The sequence below is a fragment of the Anser anser genome (assembly GCF_964211835.1).
Source record: "Anser anser genome assembly, chromosome: 9".
NCBI classification, from domain to species: Eukaryota; Metazoa; Chordata; class Aves; order Anseriformes; family Anatidae; genus Anser; species Anser anser.
In genome coordinates, this window is record NC_139729.1 from 853,570 (window position 1) to 871,155 (window position 17,586).

General features: G+C 39.2%; 1 protein-coding gene across 1 annotated transcript in view; it reads left to right on the plus strand.

Annotated features, from left to right (window-relative positions):
- Positions 1 to 17,586, plus strand: part of LOC310904016 (nuclear pore complex protein Nup153-like) — a 250,767-nt gene that overhangs the window by 11,903 nt on the left and 221,278 nt on the right. Inside the window, exons 10-14 of the mRNA XM_083848164.1 lie at positions 932 to 984; positions 3,669 to 3,795; positions 5,416 to 5,889; positions 7,131 to 7,223; positions 9,551 to 11,760. The gene's annotated coding sequence lies outside the window, so the exon portion shown is untranslated. The remainder of the gene's footprint in view (positions 1 to 931; positions 985 to 3,668; positions 3,796 to 5,415; positions 5,890 to 7,130; positions 7,224 to 9,550; positions 11,761 to 17,586) is intronic.

Sequence of the window (17,586 nt, forward strand, 5' to 3'; positions counted from 1 at the left end):
TTAATTCTGTTTTTGGAACACTCAGTGTCTTGTGGTTGTTTTCACGATGTCATGATGTGCTATTGAGTCATCCTGTTGTCAGTGAAAGAATATTAAAAGACAGAAATGTTTTCCTTTTATATTCTCATGTACACAAAGCTGTCACTGATGAAACATGCTCGTGTTCTGTGTAAACTATTCCAGGTGAGCTATGTGCTCCAAGTGAGAGTTCTGACAATGTGCTGAGTTATCGGTTTTGATTGCTTTGGAGTAGATGGAGTCTGATAAATTTTCCATAAAATTAAATGGGCATCTCTTTCTGCGAAAACATCTGTGTTTCCAGTATCAGTCTGAGTGTACAAATGACCACGTGTTAAGTGTATGGGCTTCTTAGGCTGGAAATCAAAGTGGACAGTAATACTGGTTGCTTATTGCTTTTAACTCTTTCAATCTCTGTATTGTTTAGCCAGCACAATCTCCATTTGGTAAAGTTCTAAAATGAATGTAGCAGCAACTGCTTAGTTTTTAGGGGGGTAGAGGTTTTTTTTTTCTTGTTTGTTGATAAATGACAGAAAACAGAAAAGTATGTCCCTTTTACGGGGTTGGCAAACACAAGTTTTGATGAAAACTCTCCCCCACACACACAATTTTTGTCATTTTGTTTAAAGTAATTACTTTCTTTGTTAGAGGATTTGACAAATTTGATTTAGTGTTCTATCAGTTTGTCCTCAATGCTGAGTGAAGCAGTGATGCTTACTTTAGCCCCAAAATTTAACTGAACTGTACCCACAATGCTGAATTAGGGAACAACGTTAAGTAGGTGAGGTGTATTCAGTGCTATAAAATTAAATATAAATAAATAAAAACCACAAAAAACCACATGAAGTGGTTGTTGGTACTTTGTGTATTCTGAACATATTCAGCTAAGTCTTGAACTAAACTTAACTTGCAGGGGATGAGAGAGAAGACTTTGCCTGCAGAACAGCGAGCAGAACCATCTGAAAGGTATGACATCTATTAATTTAAAACTTACTTGAAGGAAGAAAGACATCTCCTTTTTCAGTACGGTCTGCACCTGAAAGGTGGTGACAGTTCTCAGTAAAAGGAATGGGAAATCCAATGAAAATTTTGTATTTTGAGGGAGCTGCAAAGTCTGGATTGTGTTTGAAGATCAATATAACTTTGAGAAAATTGTTGTTTTTATGAAAGGAAGGAAGATGAGCAAGAATAAAAGTACTGATACACCACTTTTTATCCCAAGTTTATCTTCTGAGTAGGATACGAAGATGGGAAACGAGGCACGTTATAATGCTGTATCCACAGAAAGGATCTTTGCTATTGGAGGCCTAATTTTTTCCTTCTACAGGAAATATGGCTCATTTTGTAGTTTAACTAAATCTGTAGCGTTACAAATTTTGCTTTGACAGATATTTCATGGTTTATAACTCAGTTTACTTATAACAAAATAATTTGTCCCTCCTAATGTTCCCTAGGGGAAAAGCTATTAGTTTTAGCTATTTAATTGCTTGCAGTTTGAAAGCTCTGTCCTAATGGGATGATTCTTTCTGAAGTATTCTTTAGAAGGTGAAGTAGGGGAAGTGAGTTACAGTTCAGGAGGATGTTTATTGATGTGTTTTTTTCTTTATTTTTTAAGCAAAAACATGGAGGAAGATTTATGATTTATTATTCTTTTTTTTAATACTCCTTTCATGATGAAGTTAATTGTCTGCTTTGAGTTCACATGAAGACCATGTGTTCTTTAGAATCATTTGAGGCCAAATGCTAACTCATCTCTAAAATAAAAAAAATCCAGCAGAATTAATTGAATTTCTTCTTGAGGAGACTGCTTTGTGTTATACTGCTTTCTTGGTTTAGGTCAAATGAGTTATCCTCCAGATAATATTGATGGCTTTTCCTTCTGGGCAAATGGTGTTTTGGGTAATAATGCTTGAGTTAAGAGACTTTGCACTCGGTTTTTAGGGGGTCGCTCTTTTCAAAGAACAGTAGCAGGGAATTTTGTCGACTCTATGCTCATCTGCCAAGCAATTCTTATGTGACCATGGGCATTCTTTGGCTTGCAGAAAGAACTCAACACTTTGTTTTGGCATCTAAAAGTTGGACTTCACAACAACCACCTTTTTAGGGGTGGAAGCGACTGGCTTTAAGGTTCTGGTACAGGTGCAATCAGGTGCTGGGTTTTAATTATGTTTTTTTCAAACTGTTCTAAATTGTCTTTGCTAGAACTCCTTTCTACTTCTCCATTTAGGAAGGAGATAGAGCAAACTCATACTGCTTTTGATTTCGTTCACAAAGTTTATTGCAGTGCCCTACCTTTTGTTTGTAGAGTAGGTAGTGGTGGTAGTGTTTTTTGTGATGCTGGTCTCTGTTGGGTGCCATGTTCTGGAGCAGGAGCACCACACTGATCTGCTGGCAAGAGTCCCTTTGGACAGTTGAGTTGGAATACTCAGTAAATCTCTGGCCCACCAATGCTATATATCTATGCGTGTGTGTGTATATATATATATATTTTATATCCTGAGTCCAATTGTAGATTAGACTTGCTTGAAGGCTGACAACTGTCTTTGCCCCCTTGAAGCTCACAGGTGTTAACAGAAAGAGGAATATGGGCTGTTAGGGGCAAGCGATAGTTGTCTGAATGAAGATCTATTTTGATGTAAGACTTTTTTCAGAATTCTAATGGATTGACAGTTTGGATTAGAGAAAAGTCTGAGCATCTGCCTTAGGGATCTGTCTTCCTCTATGCAGTTACAGTGCTAAGCAGGCTGTTGTCAAGTATTTGACAAGTTTAGACCAGTTCTCCTCCTCAGTATTGTGGGAGTTTGACCTGGTGTCTTCCAGTGCGATCTAATGCACTTTTGTACTGACTGACTGATTGGCTGCAAGATAAGCTTTGATGTCACGGTTTTTCCAGGCATACTTCATTTTCTTGCCATAGTACTTTTGTTAGAGTTATTCCCTATTCCACTTCTGGTTTGGGTTATTTTTTCCCCATTTGCTCTTGGATTAGGATATCTTTCTGGTTTTGAGCTAGGCTTTTTTAAGTACCAGAAAAACGCCTTTGTATGCCTTACAAAAGGGATCTGTATTCATGTCTGAAAAGACTTCTGGAATGTTGGCATACCCAAACACCTCTGCTGTTCCTGCTGATGGCCACACGAAAGCCAGAGCTGCTTCTGAAGCTTAGGCCATATTACCTTGCCACACAAGTCTAAGGCGTCCCTATTCTATCAGAGCTGTTGGCAGTGTTTCCCATGTGTATGTGTGCATATGTGCACTCTTTCTGTATTTTTGTGAGCTGTTCTTTTATATCCCTGCAAAAGATACACGTGCATCGCAGAATCAGAGAACCAGTCCTATTTAAAGGAAGCACTGGAAAATAACAATCTAAATCAGCTCTTCTATTTCAGGTCTTCTGGCTTAGTCATTGTTCCCATGTGAACGGTGCACTTATGTATGTCCTTTTCATTGCTGCTGTTAATAAAGTTTTTCCTATTTAGAACATCAAGTATTTACCAGCGTTTAGCAACTTGTGAGACAGCTTTAGTTTTTTTCTGATCAGCAGGTTTCAATTCTAGGACTAATAACGGCTCTAATATCTTGAAAAAAAAATTTGGCTGGTAATTTTTTTTTCTCTTGTTTCCCCCAACTTCTGTACTGTCGTGTGCTAGCAATGTGACCAGCTACAAATTCAGTACTGCTGCGTCCAGTGGTCTGTCTTCAGGAGTGAGTAGCGGAGGCGGCAAAATGAGAAGGGAAAGAGGAATACACTATTTATCAAGAGCTGTACAAGAACAGGTAAGTGACTCTTAAATTAATTGCTGTCACTGAGCTTACTGAAGTAACTAGCTAAGTGTGTCAGTTTTATTGCATCATAGTAAATTATAACAATACCGCTTTATTTTTGCATTGTTTTTGTTTTCTTGTGGGTTTCAGAGCAGGCTCCAATTGATTTCCTGTCTTTGAATACCTGAACTTTGCTTATGTAATTTTGAAATTTTTAATTCTCTTACCTTGGAGATTCTTCAAACTATAACATTTCTCGTTAGCAATTGAATGAATGAGTCCTAAGAAGAGAAGTTTTGGTGAAGGTGTGTATAGTTTTTCTACAGGAATGATACTTGAAACGAGTGCCAAGTATAAAAAGAAAAAAAAAGCTTAATTTTTGGTTTCATATTTAAGTCGTACAGAAAGATACAGGCCAAGAGTGTGAAAAAGAGTAGTAGAAGAGAGCATTCTGCATGTCTGCTAACGATGACTCAGTTTTTGATACTCACCAAACTCATTGTGAGAGAGTTTTTTTCTCATTTTAATAGGAAAAATCTATTCCATAAAACTATGACCATGAATATTCAGATTATTTTTTCTTTTATTGGATGTTATATAAGCTGCCTGTAAGTTAATTTAAGTATTTACGTTAACATTAAGTATTTAATTAATATTAAGTTAATATTAAGTATTTAAGTTAATTTAAGTTTCAAATCATTAAATGGGACTTCTGGATGATGCAATATAAAGAAATCGTAAACACTGTTGTTTATTCCTGTAACGCAAATAAAATAATGGTCCAAATATCAAAAGTTCCATAAACTTTTCAAATCAAAACTGTGAAACAGATGTAAGCTACAGGATGCACTGAATATCAGTAGTACCAACTTACATCCCTTCCTAGTCATTTCTAAGTAGATCATGATAGTACTGTACAAATTTTGGTCAGATTTCCTATGCCATTTAAAACATAACTCATCCAATCTTAGTAATCGAATAAAGTAAGTGGCAGGGATGAAAATTGAAGTTGTTAAGAGGCTGTTTTCTGATTTTTATATTTGCATCCTGATACATGGTATAGACTGTATTTACCAGAACACAATCTTCAGTGCTGCTAGTCTGACTTTCTTTGGTGCTTTTTGTGTTTAGTTTGGTTTTTGAACCTACCTGCTTCTTTAAACATTACCTTTTTCCACGTTCACTGCTGTAATGACTTTAGAAACTTTGGCAGCTATCCTGCCTAATTTTGCAAGAGGAACACTTTCTCACTTGTCTTGAGAGTGTACTCTTAATTGAAGCCATGCGAGGGTAGTTAGAAAGGATGATGCTTCTCTAGAGCTTTGATGACTAAAGTATAGAAAAGAAAGAAAAAAAATGTGATCTGTGCATCTCTGTTCTGCACAGGTTTTGAGTTAACTTTCAGTGTTCTTGCTGTACAGTTGTTGAATAGAGTATAATGTGGAAGCAGGCCTGCCATAAATTAAAATGACGTGGTAGACAGAGGTGGGGAGATCGGGATTTCTTCTGGAAACTTGCTTTCTCTTAATTTGTATGGATTTTTGTTCTATTTAATTTTGTTAATAAATTGGGTGGGATGGGGTGAGAAAGTAGTATGTCTTGTATAAGAAAAATTAAAATTTGCAACTTTAGGAAGTGGAGGAACCAGTGCTACCGAACATACCCCTACCCATCAGTGCTGCATCGCTGCCTCAGTTCAATTCTAGTTTCGTTGGTAGTAGCGCTGTCTCAGCGTCACCGAGCGCTGTTTCAACAGCAGCAATGAGCACGGCAACTCCAGCAGCTGCGACGGGCATGGCAAATCCATCAGAGGTGGAGGGCATGACAGATCCATCAGAGGTGGAGGGCATGACAGATCCATCAGAGGTGGAGGACTTGACAGATCTATCAGAGGAGGAGGTGGAGGACATGATATATACAACGGCGACGTCGGGCATAACGTGTTCAACAGTGCCCTCAGGCTTGACATATCCAATAATGGCGGCGGGCATGCCATATCTACTGATGACAAAGGACATATCAAGGTCAACAGCGGCAACGACAAGCGTGGCAAATTCAACGGAGGCGGCAGGCATGGCAGATGCAGCAGCGACGGCGGCGGGCAAGGTAAATCTTTATGCTATAAATAATGTTTACAATGAGTATACTGCTTTATTGCGAGTTGACTTTTTCTGTGGTGCTCATGAAACTAACAAATATTAGTTTCTACGCAGCTGAATGAATTGGGGTTGTATGCCAGTTTGGGGAAAAAGGCATAAATGTTTTGATTCTGCTTCTCTCAGTCTTAGAGCCTGCCAACTCCCATTTAACGTGATTGTATAACTGCTTCAAATGCTGTGGAAGTCTGCGGGGGAAGGGGGGTGTGGACTTTATGCCACGTTATTTATAGTGGTTTTGGCAGGGGTAGAGTTAATTTTCTTCATAGTAGATGATGCTGTGTTGCAGATTTGTGAGCAAAACAGTGTTGGTAAGGCACTGGTGTTTTAGCTGTTGCTGAGCAGTGCTTACACAGTGACAAGTCCTTTTCTGTTTCTCACGCTGCCCTGCCAGCGAGGAGGTCGGGGATGCACAAGAGGCTGGGAGGGCACTCAGCCAGGACAGCGGAGCCCAGAGGACCGAAGGGATATTCCACACCATTTAGCATCGTGCTCAGCAATAAATGCTGGGGGAAAGAAGGGGAAGGAGTGGGGAGTATGTACAGGGTTATGGCATTTGTCTTTCCAGGTAGCCATTACATGCGATGAGTCATTAATGCTACCTCAAATTTAACAACTTTACTTCTTTATTTCCAGTTCTTTTCCCTGTTCCATTTGGAGGGAGTGAGCGAGTGGCTGTGTGGTGCTTAGTTGCCTGCAATGGTTAAACCACAACTTTATTTAAGTTATTAAATTAGAGGTAACGTGGTCATATAAGCCTCACATAGAATGAGCCTAGGGTGCAATAATTGGCATATTATTGCAATAAAATAAACATTAATCTGTTCCAGAGTACTTGAAATATTTTTTGTACGGTTTGAAGTAGACAGCTGCTTTAACATGTTGAGGTGTTTGCTGAAGTTCTTGGAGTATCATTGGGCTGAGTTTGCCGTTCTTCAGCTTCCTGGCTTGCTTTTCCGTGCATTTAGACCTAAGTAGCATCTCCAGCTTTTCCTCTCAGTTTCTGGAATTTGGTTTTGAAGATATTGTCCTATACCCACTTGGAAACTTCCCTGTGTTTTATTATTACTTTTATCTGCAAAATAACTCAAACATCAGGTTTTTCGACGTCACTGCGGGACTTCTGTTGGGTAGTGAATTCAGGTAGTTGTTGCTCTTAAATATAAACCTTTAATTCTTTTGAAAATACAGATACAACCAACAAGTACTGTTAGCAGTCCTGAGTTTGCGTTTTCATCTCCAGTTGTGAAATCTACTGAGGCAGAAGTGCTACCTACGTCTTCTGTAAGTAAAATAATAAAGGAGCTTGACTTTTTTTCTTAGGCATTTAGTAGGCTGTTGCAGAACACTAAAGCAGAATCTGCCTTGATGGAGAAAAGTATGTAGGCTTCTGGCTTATAATTTGTCATTCAGCATGCGTGCTACAAATGTGAAGAGCAGCTTTCAGATTTGGTTTTGTGTGTGCATTCGATTGAAGTTCCTGTGGCTTGAGAATCTGAAAAACCTCTCTTGTTCATAGCAGATTGGGTTTACATTTAGTGTTCCCGTTGTAAAATCGGCAGAACTTTCTGGACCCAGTGGTACTCCAGTGACGCCCTTTCTTACCCTAGGTAACTGAAACTTTAGCACTTCAGATCTGAAGTGCTGATTTTCCTTTTTTTCTTTATTAAATCTTCAATCTGTCCTGTCTGCGCATGCTAGCAATTCCAGGCAGTGTTGGACTTCTGCAGTATTTTTCCAGTGACAGATCTGCTTTTATATTTTTTTTTTGTTTTGTTGCTTTTTGTTTTGCTTGTAATCATAAAGCATTGCAAAGTAAGTAGAATTTGTGAAGATTCTTATGTGAGAAGCATGAAAGCTGGAAATTCTTGTTTCTAACAAAAGTGAGTATAATCTGCTCTAACTAGGTCACATTGTGAAAGCTGTTTTTGTTTTCTTTTGTTTCAAAAGACACCACCACCTCAACCAACATCAACACACAGAAAGAGGAGGTCAAAGATTTTGCTGGTGGTCCCTTCACCACTGCCCACGTCTTAAAGGAAGGAAGCGTCTTAGACGTTCTAAAAAATCCTGGAGAGATAATGAACTCCTTTTAAAAAGATGCTGCAAAAAATACGCTAGCATTTTTTATTAAAAAAAAAACCAACACACGACTTATGGTTAATAGAGTATCTGCTATAAATATGAATGTAGGAGAGCATTACATTAAGCGCTGCGTTTGTTAGGGTGCATCTGCCCCCTTCTATTCTAAGTGGTGTTTGTTGCTGGAAGTAAAACTGCAAGATGAAAAGCAGATGGGTTGCATCTCCTTTACGTGTTAGGATGTAATTGTAAATGAGGTACTAAGAGAATTAGCCAGATAATCGGTGTTTCATTTTAAGTAAATACAATTTGTGGAATTGAAAAGGAAATGTTTGTAAAACTCAACACTCCTGTCCCACCTTCAGCCCAGGTGAAGAAAGAATAGGAAAGAGCTTCAGTTCCAAATACATGGCGAAAGCTGCGAATCTTTGGGCCTTAGCTTACAATGGCTCCTGTGGATTAAAATTTAAACTGCAAACAGAAGTGGAGTGTTTTACGTTAAAAACCCTTTTCTGAATTTTGTTTTTAAGCAATTGCAATTGTTTTCAACAGTTTCATAAAGTGTGTCTGTGGAAAAGATATCTTTTAAGAAAAAGGGCTTTATTGAATTTGATCTTTTCCCAAAAGTCTTCTTCTAACTTACATACTTGTGAAGAAGGCAGCACATTTCTCTACTGGAAAGAGCTAAGTGAGAGAAAATACATTGTGCATTTTGTTTAAGGAAAGACCTCTGAGTGAAGTGACATTCACTTTCTTTATCGGTTTAAAAGAAGCAGAATCTAAATCCACATTGTTCAAAGACTTCATTTTTGACTAAAAAAAACCCAACAAACAAACCACAAAACAACTATGTTCAAGGTAGATTTACAAGCAACTTGAGCTGCTGTTTAAGATGCATTTCCTTTAGTCTTTCTGTATTAGTAGCTTGTCTTTCCTGTTAAAATTGCCACCTTTTAAATAAGGAGTTGTCCTGTGTCCGATGCATTTTGAAAAAGATTATAGAAAATTAGACAGTTGTTCAATTGTCTTGAGTTTTTATTATTTAATTAATATTCAGCATCTGTGGGAAAATACCGCATGGATTGCTGCTCCGAGTACAAACTTCTGTACAGTTACTGGAGTAGATTTGAGTCATCTGCTACGGAAGGAGGAGCTTTAGAAATTTGATTCGATTGGGCATCGCGTCTTAATCAAATTGTATTATTTCCATTCCACGTTGGACTGTCAGATTTCAGTCAGCTACTGTCTGTTTGTACTTGTATCGACCAGTGAAAATGTTGATTTAAAGCTTGCTTGGAAACAAAGAGTTAAATGAAGCTTTAACGAAATGTTCTGTTGTGACCCAGTGCAGCAGATGAAATTTCATCCGTTTAGATAAGATTTCTGGGGACTTCCTGTTGCGCTCGGTCTGAATGTCTAGTTGTAACCATTGGCACCTGAGCTGAAATTTTTGCCCTCTAGTAAAGTCACTTAGTTACATGTAGTGAGGTGCCGCGCTAACAGGAAGACTTTTTTTTCTTGCTTCCTAGACTTTGGATTGTTGAAAACACGCTCTTCTACGTCTGCACAACCTACAACAAGCACAGTGGTTTATACTAGGCCTGCAATAACAACTTTTTCTGCAGGTAAAGAGACTTCTAAACAAGCATCGTACTGGCAATCTGATACATGTGACCCTTTTCTGCAAAACAAAGACATAAAGGACAAATGTGTAACTTGTCAAGCTACTAAAGCGTCAACAGTTGAGAGTATGAAACAGACAGTAAGTTCAAGTCAATGCGACACCTCAAAGCCAGCAGCGCCCCCAGCAGGGATGCTGGGCTTTGGAGACAAATTCAAAACAGTACCTGGAACGTGGGATTGTGATACATGTCTTGTCCAAAACAAACCGGAAGCTACAAAATGTATAGCATGTGAGACACCAAAACCTGGAACGGGAGTAATGCCTGCTCTGACATGACCAGTGGTCACAGACAGCTCGGTGACAGTGACATCCTCCTCGAGCAGCACTGACACAACAGCCACTCTGGGCTTTGGAGACAAATTTAAGAAGCCGAAAGGCTCTTGGGACTGTGAAATATGCCTTGTACCAAATAAGACGGAAGATAACAAATGTGTAGCCTGTCAGTCTGAGAAACCAGGTATGGTCCTTTTTTTCCTGTTGTTTCCATCCTAGCCTCTGTGAATCTTGTACAGAATAAAAGTACGTTGCATATATGGAATATTTTAAGCAACACGATTCCCAGGTACGGTTGATGGGTTAGCGGCTGTCTGCAGGATTGGTTTACAGGCACTTCAGAGGTCTCAGCCCAGGTTCCAGCCTGTCGCATAAATTGAACTGATTGTGAAATGTATTAGTACGGAGCTGGATCAATGCAGATACCCCCGGCTTTGCAGGTGGTGAGGGAAGATGGCTGAAGTGGGTGACTTAATTTAAAAACAACATAGTGATTTTTCACTGGCGAAAATGAGAACTCCATAGAAAGAGTTAAAAATGACTGCGTTTTTCTCTTTCAAAAAATAAGTAAAAAAAATTACAGAATGTGTCCAAAATGCCTCTACTCACCGTTTGTATGTAATTGAGGGGAGATGTGAAGCCAGATTTCAAGACAGTGTAGTCTTAACTAGTCTTAAGCTAAAGCAGAGAGATGCCTATGAAGGTCAGTGGTAGGCTTCAAGAAAGCGAGTGACCCGCTGGGTAACTTCTTCAGGGCAGTACTGGGTTGTTTCCCATTGTGTGTGACCGTAATTGATTTTGAGCGTGGTTGTATTGTTTTTAAAATACGATTCTAATTCTAACTTTGACTCTAAATGTCATTTAACATGCCATTACATCGAAAAACACCTGTGCAAATATATCGTGGAAGAAACAAATTAAGATGGACTAGACCGGGCTTTTGTATTCATCCTGTGCGGTAAGACTGAAATTTCCTGAGGTAAGATAATGGATTTCAGACAGAGTTGATTCTCTTGGACTTCCAACCTCTGAGCGGTCAGTCGGCATCTTTGTCTGAGGCTCTTGCCATTGCAAGGAGGAATTTTGGAAATGAGGGGTTTACTGTGACCATGGTGCAGTGAATTGCACGGTTACGTTGCACTTGTCAAGAGGAAGAGCGATGCAAGTAATACTAGGATAAAAGTTTTCTGCGTGTGCTGTGGAAGGGAAGAGCCATTCTTGTCTTTCCGGTTTTGAATTTGAAGCGTTATCTTCTGCTTCTCTCTTAAAAGGCACCTTTTTTTTAAAAGGCACCTGTCAGGCCTCTTTATGGAGGTTACACTGTGGTCAACAGCAGCAGAAGCTTGTGTGCTGAACAGAGTTGTGTGTTGTTTGGAAGCTTTGAGTTCCACTCTGTTTTTTTTGTTTGTTTGTTTGTTTCTTTGTGGGTTTTTGGTGGCTTTTATTTTTTTCAGGGGCGGGGGGGGGGGGAGTTGCGGAGTAGTTTTGAACATTTCTGTGGGATTTGACAAATCAGATTTAAAAGTTAATGCTCATTTTATAGTTCATGTTCAAACAGGATGGTTAACTGTCTTGTTTGTCTCACAGAGGGTCCAACACCTGTGACCAGTAGCAGTGCATCTGCATTTTCTGCTCCTTCTGGAGAATTTCTGGATTTAGACAAATTCAAGAAGCCTGAAGGAAGCTGGGATTGGGAGACCTGCTTGGTTCAAAACAAAGCAGAGGCCACGAAGTGTGTAGCCTGTGAAAGTGCAAAGCCAAGCACCAAAGCAGAGCTCAAAGGTAATCCTTAATGATTAAAACGAGGATGCATATTCTGTGATTTATTTTTTGGTTTGCTCTGATTTTTTTTATTTTCTTACCTGTTAAGCACAATTATTTTTTCCTTTGAGGTGTGGCAAAATTATTCATTTTTCCTGTAGGAATATTGCCTAGATAACATCTGTTTCCACACTTTTCCCCAAGAATAAGTTTATCCTTTTTAGAGAAAAGCTTTCATTAATGACGTGCTTGTTCTTTACATGCCCTACACGTTGTTCATTTGGAGTTCAGACTAAAAACATGATCTTTCAAAGAAGTTCGTATACTTTTTAAAGCCAGGTGGTGGGCAGAAAACACAATTGTGAAAAGTTTTATGTAGAGAGGAAGCATGGGGTTTTCTTGTTTGTTTTACTGTTTGGTGGGTTGTTTTTTAAACAGTTTTGACTGGAAAGATCAGGACTAGAATGTAGTTCAAACCTTCATGTACTTCAGGTAAACAGAATATCTTTTGTCTTCACTTGTGCGCTTATGTCCATCAAGTAAGACCTCTGAAACCATACTAGAAAAAATCTGCGGGATTTGATATGTTCATGTACTAGAGCTTTAGAAAAAGTTTAATTCCTATATGCAGCATGTCTTCTGTCCTGGTTATTGATACGTACGCAATTAGTAGCAATCCCTTTTTTGATCTCAACACTAGGTTTAGACAAAAAATTGCGACACCTTAAGGAACCTGTCCTGCATCTCATACAAGCACAGAAGTTGCAGTGTCTCAATGCTAGCAGTACAGTTGGTGGTAAAATCTTTAGTAGGGTGAAATAGAGGCCTCACACTTTTCAGAGAAAAAAAGAGATGAGAGAGAGTATCTTATTCCCACGTACTTGCAACTATGCTGCAGAGTGTACTGCTGTTACTCTAGTGCTACAAAGGTCCAAAAATCACTGAACAGTTATTAGCCAGTTTTGTATTCCTTTAATTTGTTGAAAGACTGCAGTAGAGGATTGAAGTTTTTATTGAGGATCACTGTGTGGAAAAATTCTGATTGTTAAATGTCATTTGTATGACTTAAGAACCGCGTTTTGGAGTACAGAATTCAGTATTAATTCCAGAAGGGGTAAGGGGAAGGACATTAGCTAGTAATCCCGAACAAAAGCAGTGTATAGAGCTATACTGATTTTAATCGCAGTATTCTTACAGTTGGTCTGTTACTGAACAGATATGTTTTGGGGAGATATGGTGGCCAGGGAGGCGTGTGTGTTTGTGTGCTTCCTCTTCTAGTTAAGGTTCTGGGGTTTGGTTTTGTCAGGAAAATTCGATGAGGCACCTTGTGTAAAAGGAAATGTTAACCAGCATTTTTCAACACGGTGTAGTCCCTTAAAAGTGTCATAGATGAAAAGAGGCCATAACCGCTGGGGGAAAAAGTTAGTGGGAAACTGAGAGCAGGATCACATTCAGTAGTGAGAGAGCAGCAGCCTAGGGAAAGCTGATGAATGACTGTAACAGATAGTTCTATTTTAAGTGTAAAACAACACTCAGTACTTTATAATGGTGGTCTTACCAGAGGGTTCTTCTCCATGGCTCCTAAAAGCACGTCTTGAAGGCATTCGAGTGCAGTGAACTTAAGCTGTAAGAGTTGGGCTGGTAAGCTTGGCCTGATTTGAAGCTGTAGGCACGGGGCTATAATTTCTGAACAGGCTACAAAAGAAACTGTACCACTGTGCTTTTCAGTGCTCCGTTTAGCAAAGCCATCAAATTGTTGCAGGCAATTGATGTTGTTCTTCTAAGAGCACCTGAAAGATATTTTTGTTTGAAGAGTTCAGAGGTACCGGTTAATACTGGTTCAGATAATTACAGCCAGCTCTTGGTGTTTGTGACCAATAAAGTTTGTGGCTCCAAAAGGAGTGGGTTAGTGCTAACTGATTAACTGCTGTATATGCAGAAATATGGAATCTGATTACTTACGCAGAGAGCACTTAAAATGTATTGTTTTGCTGGCTCTCAGTGAGTTGCATCTTAATGCTACCAAGGAATAAGCTTTTTGCTCCTGGCCCAAGTTTTTTAATTTGGTGAAAGCCTTTTCTGTGCACGTGCACATGCCAGAGAGGTTGCTTAAGTAATAGAAGCTATAGTAGCTGCTATCTTCTGTTTTTTGTAGAAGACAGAAACTGAATTCGTTAGCTTTGTAACTGTTATGCATACCAGAATTGGTTTTCTCCCTTTTGAAAATAGTAGAGGGTATGCCTATGTCAGATTTGGTGAGCAAGGTGATCAGATGAGGGCACTGCAAGACTGCCAGAACGCACCAGGTCTGGGGGGAAAAGGAATCCGGCTGAGCATAGGAATTTCTAAAAGGTAACCAAGGAGTTGTGCATTGATACAGTTATTCTAAATAATCGGATTCTTGTAGCTCTGCCTTTGGAAAGTCTGTGGCCCTTGCTGTAGTGGCTGTACACAGGATGCAGTCTACAAAACCAGAAATGCAGAAGTCCTATGTTTTGACTCCCTGGATTCATCAACCTGCTTCAGGATGGCTGGGGGAATCCAACTGTTAAGTCTAGCCAGACAGCGCAACTTGGGCTTAGCTGCCATTGTAACCAGCCTTGTTTCTCAACAGTAGCAAAGCTGAATGCATTGGAAAATATTTTCAGGTTTGGGCCTGCATAAGGTAGAAGGGACAAGAAGTGGTTTTATATGCTAGGGAGTTCTTGTTCTTAGAGCTTTCCCTCTAGTTTGAGAGAAGCACATAACTAGTTTTACAGTGGGTTGAAAGGAAAGAAGTGGGGGGGAAAAATGGGAACGCAGGGGGAAAGCCAAAGGCGTTATTACTAGAACAGGTTTAGAATGCTATTCTTTGCTTTTCATGAGCTTAGGGCAATGGGGAGTTTAAAGCTTAGCACTTCCTGAGAGGGTTTCTTACTCTACCGGCTCAGTTCTATCACTTATTTAAGGCAATTCAGGTCTCTGAACGGTTAAAGAATTGATACCAAATTTGATGAACTTTGATTCAGGATACTGACAAAACAGGACTTCATATAAACAATTTCAGTATGTTCATGAGGTTAGCTTGTGTGTTCTGTTAAATAGTAAAAAATGACACTTCTGTTTCTGTTTACCTAGCATAATTCTGCAAATGTTGCCTCCTTCTGCTTTAGAATGGAAATGCTCTTCTCCAAGAGAGCACTGTCCAAACTTCTTTGCCAAAATTTTTTGATTAAATTAATATTGTTTTATTTTGAAAACAAGAATAAGCCACAAACATGTTTTCTTGCTTTGGCTATCCAGAAGAACGTCAACAGTATTTTCAGATTTTCCTTCCCTACACAACTGTATGTAGGAAGAGTGCAGTTGGAAGCAGAAGACGTAAGATGATGTATCTTCTGTTTGTTTACTACAGTAACAAGACAATGGATTACCTCTTTATTAGAACTTGTGTAGCTTTGCAGTATTGAAACAAATGTAGGTATTAAAATACACATCAGTAATACGTTTCTGAATGGCTGAGTACCGTGCTCTCTTAGCATTGAAATACCCAGCCATTGGATTAGTTTGTCCCTCATGTTTGCTGAGTTTGGAAGCTATTTCAGAATGCCTTCAGCTTGTATTCTTCCCCAAAAGCATAGAACTCACTTCTCTGCATCCCCAATTCAAGTGAGAGAAACTGGGCACTGCAAACACAGGAGGTCTGCCTGTACAGAATCAGTGAAGACAAGTCTAAACAGCGGATTTTTTTGAATATGCAGCTGGGTTATCTGAATGTTCTTTATGCAGTGTACCTCAGTTTTAGTACAGATAGCACTTGTCTTGGTTCTTGTCATTAGTCTGAAGCTGCCCCTGAGAAAATCTTGAAAGGGAAAGTAGTGAAAGCTAATCAGCTGGCCCTTTCTTCTTAAGAACCAGCGTATTTTGTAATTCTCCCACTAATAATAAGGCGTCATGCTGAAGAATCGCGATTGTGTTGTTAAGCAAGACTGACTTCACCTGAGTGGTATAGTTGGCAGCTGTTGAATGTTTAATGGACTTTAAACAAACAAAAAAACTGAGCACGTGGAGGTAGACATGGCAAACTGACAGGCGGCGTCAGATGCTTCTTTGAAATGGATAATCTGACTCCATTCACTTCTTTCTGGAAATAAGATCTAGTAATTAACCAAACAAAAGATAGAAGGGTTAAGACTGCATCTTTAAAGCAGCTGTGCTTGATAAATGTCTCTGGTCTTAAATCAATCTTTAGCAAAGCACAGAGACATAGCAGCAGCTTGCTTATGCCAACGCTAAAAATACTTGATGTGTACAGGTAACCATGTCAAGGCTCTGGAGTTAATCCATGAGAACAATTCCTTCTGGTATTGGCAAAGGTGAGGATGCTTGCTTCTATAGAAATGAGGTTTTGAGCTGTGACTTAAGCTGTCACTTAGGTGACTGTTTAGGAAAGCTTCCTTTTAAGCTTTGAAGTATGTAAGCTGACAAATTGTTTAAGTTCAGAACTGGGTTTACAGTCTCTTGTTCTCTGACTGTATGCAACTTCTCATGTTTCAGACTGAAAGCAGAATTGCAGCGGTACCAGTCATACAACCATAATGATTATTGCCAAGATTACCAGAACTACTACTCGCAGAGGAGTTACGATGCTTACGCTGACTACAACTACAGCTCCTATGCTCCCTGTGACAGCATGCAAGCTGTTGGAGACTGCTCTTTAGGAGATTCTTTAATGGCTCCAGCTGTTTTTGAGGTAAAGATAGTGCACGCTTGCTGTAAAGAAAATATTTCACAGATAATACGTTGTACAGATTTGTGTGAATCAGCAAAAAGAATCCGAAGTTGAAAACATGCTTTCTGCTTAGTGTGAAGTTAAAAGAGCAGATTCCATTCAGAGGTGTTTGTATTTAAGTGCTTAAATAGTAAATCCATAGAATTAGTGATTTATACACCATTATTTGTTCACGCATACCAAAGAATGGTTTTGACAGCATAATTGCGTACGCTTCTTCTGTTCCTGTTCTTCTGATTTGCTTTGCTTAAAGCAAATTAAACAGTTGTTGTAAGTGGTCTTATGTAAGTGGTCAATTTATTAGTTGTGACCTCCGGAGGTCCCTTCCAACCTGTACTGTAATATTGGCTTTCTTCTAAAAATAAATAGATAAAATGCCATCTATCCTTGTAGTTGTAGGAAGAAGGAATGGGTTGAGACTGCAGCACTTTGAATCTGTGATGCTTTCTGAAATGAGTTATGATTAAACTTAGCCTTTTCTGTCTTTCAGGAATCTTCAGTTATGACTGCAATCGGTGATGACCTAATTACTGACGGTAATAAGGGTTCTATCATTGTCACTTGAGTTTAGCCATCCTTGTGCCTTTTAACAATACAAGCCAACCTCTACTGGATGAAGAACATCTTGAAAATTCAGCTGAGGTCAAACCTCTGTGGGGTTGATCTGCAATCAGCTGGGGTTTTAAAGCTGATACAGCATACACTGACCGCATCAAGTAAAACGGGACACTGTCAATGCTTCGCAGCAGGTTTCTTGTACCTGTGCCTTCATTCCCATTTGAAAATGGTCTAAGACAGAATTTTGTTCTTTGCATTGGTTCCGCTAAACAGATTTTATATTAGAAGCTCAGTAATATGCAAAAGCTTTGTTCTCCACCCTGAGGTAAAAGCTTATGTTGCAGATTCCAAAAGGAGGATTCAGCTTGCACTTACAAATACGGTACAAAACATATTTGCGTCCTGGAAGGTTTGCAAAGTTCCTCACGTGGAGGCATTTTGTGTTAGTGTTTAGAAACTATCCTATGTAACGTGTATTGCCGTAGAAGTGAATTAAATGACTCTTGGGAGGGTTTCAT